Source organism: Pyricularia grisea (genome assembly GCF_004355905.1).
Source record: "Pyricularia grisea strain NI907 chromosome Unknown Pyricularia_grisea_NI907_Scaffold_2, whole genome shotgun sequence".
Classification (NCBI taxonomy): Eukaryota; Fungi; Ascomycota; class Sordariomycetes; order Magnaporthales; family Pyriculariaceae; genus Pyricularia; species Pyricularia grisea.
The window spans coordinates 8,125,670-8,130,098 of record NW_022156717.1 but is presented as its reverse complement, the minus strand read 5'-3'; positions in this window follow the sequence as shown (position 1 = coordinate 8,130,098).

The following is a 4,429-nucleotide window of genomic DNA, read 5'->3' as shown; positions in this document are numbered from 1 at the left end:
TATTCCCGGTTTAATAATCGAAATGGGTACAGGAAATGGCTTTATTACGTTTATTAGTATTGGAATTATTAAAATATAAGCTCGATATAGTCCCAAAATTAACGAATTTAAACCAATGAAATTAAACAGCGTATTATATATTTTTTCGTTTAAAATAAATATTGGTTATAAGTTATAGTATTATAATATAAAGGGATTATTTTTGAAAGATATCCGGTACGATAAAAATTATAACACGTAAATACGTTTAATATCGCCAAAAGTTCGTTTTATATAAAAATATAAAGAATGCAATATTTTTATTCGAAATTTTACATTGACGGTTTTTCATGACGTTTATATAACTGTTAAATATAATACCGTTTTGAATTTGATTTTACAGAGGGTTATAACAGGTTACATAATCCCGTGGGAAATAAAATTAAATATTTTACTCCTCAAAACCCCAAATGATTAAAGATTATACACTTATTTAAAATTAAAAATAAATACGGTAACGGGAATATTAAATTCCAAATAAAATGAGAATATAACCGTAGATTTATTTATAATGTAAAAGCTTAACGCAATAAACTTGAAAAATCCACGTAAAATTAAATCCCGGAAATTTAACAAACCGTTAGATAATTTTTGTTCGCAGCCAAATTTAAAAAAAGCTAATTTTAAAGAGAAGTGGGTTTCCGTTATAGAAAATCCGTTATTAAAACCTTTTTTATTAGCAGATTTAATGTTAACCTTTGTAAGTTACCTTGTTTTGAATTTAAATCGAATTATCGATGGTTGGATAACGGTTAAAAAATTAAAATTACAGGCTATTATAACGAAATCCAGGGTTTTAAAGCCCTATTATAACGTAGGCGTTTAAGTTATATAAAGTTTTTATTATTTAAAAAACCTTTAAAAAAACGTAAACGGTTTGTTTGATTTCAACAAGATTAGGGCTATTAATTAGGTTATTTGTATTAAGATTATTCTGATCAAATTTATAAATGAAATTGCATTTTGTACACTTCTAATATTTTCGAATGTTTTGAAAATAATGTACTAATTTTTAAATTTAGTTTTTCTTGTAGAAAATTTGTATTTTTATTATAAATTAATCCAAAATTATATTAACAGTATTTAACTTATTTATAAATTAAAAACCGGATTTACGGCTTTAATGATTATTATATTTCTTTTTAAAATATTACAAATTACCTATAATCGTTACCCATTAATTATTATTTTAATGGGGGGGGGGGTATAAAATAAATATAAGATTTTACAATTGGTTTGCCAATAAAAATACTAATTTTAATATTTTTAATTTTTATAACCGCGGTTAAAATAAATTAACGGAACGGTCCTTTAAAAATATTTAAAATAAATTTTAATTTAGTATTATAATTATAGGTTTACCATTATATTTATACTATTATTTATTATTAATCGGTGATTATTTTAATTAACCATGTAGCTTTAATTAGTAAAAAATTAATATTTTACGAATATTTTATACCCAATTATAATTTAAGTTATTAGAAAAATTCAATTTAAACTACGTTTAAATTAATAATACAGTATACCAAGTTACAATACCTTTGGAAAAACGCCAAGAATATAACAAATTAATTTCCCGAATAAAAATAATAGAAAGTTTAACCCCTTTACTTAATTTTACTACGTTGATTTACGCCCCCGTTGAATGGGCCGTATATAAAACTTTTACCGCAAAACTTTAAAAATATAACCGTAAAGAAATTGGTTATTCCAGAAAACGTTACAAATTTTAAAAAGGAAAACCCAAAGTTTGAAAGGGAATTTTAATCTTAAATTTAAAAAAGAAATTTATAGCGCCAAAAACTTAAATCCAATAAATAAATATTTTTTACCTCCGGTTATAAAACATTTAACTTTTATTAATATAATATTTTCCAAATCTATATAATTCACCGTTCGTCTTTTCAAATTTGTAATAGTAATCGTGTTAAATTCAATATTTAAAAAAATAGAAATTCTGGTGTTTTCGGTATTTAAAATATAAAATTAAATTCTTAATTCAAAACCCCATGTCCAATAATAATAACTGCGTGCATTATTTGTATTTATCCAAAAAAAATAAAAAGAACTCATTTAAAACTGCGAACCAAATAATTACCAATAGATCTTAAAACTTTTTAAGAATATTAAATGGTTAATAACTTTAACGTTTAAATAAAATCAGGTTATGAATATTTAAGCGGTCCATTTTACTTTTATAATTAAAATGCCCGCAAATCGTAAATAAAATATCACCGGGCCGATATTTAAATGAAAAAAGAAATTGAGAAAATATAACATTAAGTGTATTGTTAAGGGGTTTTTAAACGTTTAAAATTAAAATTATACCGAAGTTTTAATTAATATTAATTAAGATATTGTTTATTTGGCTTATATTATTAATTATAATTATTATAGAAAATTAGGAAATAAAACGAGTTAACTTTATCTGTGCTTTTTTAAATAATAATTTTACCGACGTAAATATTTACTTGCGAATCTAAAAGGGCTTTAACAATTGGGGTGAATTGTATAGTCTTGTAATAATTACAATTTCAATACAAATGGGCTATAATGTAAAAACTTAAATTATATAGTTGGAACAAATATTATACGGTTTAAGTAAGTGTTTAAAGAAATGGTAAACACAATTAAAATACTTACTTTTCACAAAAGGTTTTAAACCGTTAATTTGCAATCCCGTTATTTTTTATATTGTTAATTCCAAAGGTTTTATAATTATTTTTATCAACGATTATTTATTAGACCGGGCGGGCCTGAAGTGGTCAGGGCCCTAAAGTGGTCATCTCTCTTTTGCTCTTATAACCTTTATAACAATCCAACAAAATACCCGATACAGGCCAAGTTTGGTACGTATATACAACCAAAAAGCCGCTTTTCAATGGCATAATATATATATTCGTAACGCTAATAATAATCGAAATATTAAAAATAATATATATTTGTTATTTTTATTGTTTAAAATTCGAATTAAAATATAATAAATATAAGGGAAAATCCATTAAGTAAATTAAAATTTAAATATTATTGAGAATTTTTATTTGGATGTGTTATATATTCGGTTAATTTTATACGATTTTTTAAAATAAAAACCATAAAAACGCATATTAAATTAAAATTTAATTTATAATATTTTTGGTTAATAAATAAGAAAATAAAAGAAATCGTACTAATAATAAAAAAATAAAAACAAAATTACGAATTTTTTTGGCCTTCATTATAAAATCCTTTATATTTAAATATTTATTTAAAAATTTTACTAGTAAAATTTCACTATGGGGATTTTTTAAAAAAAAATATTTAAATATAAAAAACTTTAAATATAAATTTAAAAAAGTTTTTAATTTTGTTTCTATTTTTTTATAACCAGTTAAAACTTTTTATTTTTTTATTTATTAACCAAAAATATTATAAATCAAATTTTAATTTAATATGCGTTTTTATGGTTTTTATTTTAAAAGATCGTATAAAATTAACCGAATATATTACACATCCAAACTGAAATTCTAAATATTATTTAAATTCTAATTTATTTAATGGATTTTACTTTATATTTATTATATTTTAATTCGAATTTTAAACAATAAAAACAACAAATATATATTATCTTTAATATTTCGATTATCATTAGCGTTACAAATATATATATTATACCATTGAAAAGCGGCTTTTTGGTTTTATATACGTACCAAATTTGGCCTGTATCGGGTATTTGGTTGGATTGTTATAAAGGTTATAAGAGCAAAAGAGAGATGACCACTTCAGGCCCGCCCGGTCTAATAAATTTCAAGTTGCAATATATTTAAGATTTGAGAACCCGTTCGAATAAAATGTACGCCTTGGAAGATAGGGGTTATATAACCAATCTTTTAAACGCTTAAATAATAGAGGATAAATTAAACCGTTTATTTTAACTCCATTTAATTTAATATATAGTAAGATTATTAACAGTATTTAAATTAATCATTTGCAAATTCTTTTTTCTTTTTTTATAATCAACTGTGTTAAAATATAACGAAAATAAACCCGTAAATACGTTGGAAATTAAATTGGTACAGCGTATTATTAATAGCCTAATAAACTTAGTATTATTAACGCGTCCGAATATTGGTTCTACGGTTTCATAGTTTTTTTTCGTTTTTAATGAAAATTATTATAATCCATTTAACGGTACTTAAAAATTTTTTTATTATTCAGCAGATATTAAGTCTCTGATAATTCGTTTTGGAGATAAAATAACTAAATTTAATTTATTACCCAATTTTTTAACTGGGGGTTTTAAAAAACTTAAAATTATCCGGGTTTAATAATAATAATTTTGCCGCGATTAGAAATAATTCCAAGTTTATTTGCGGATATTTATATATTTTATCCGGGGCTTTTATAA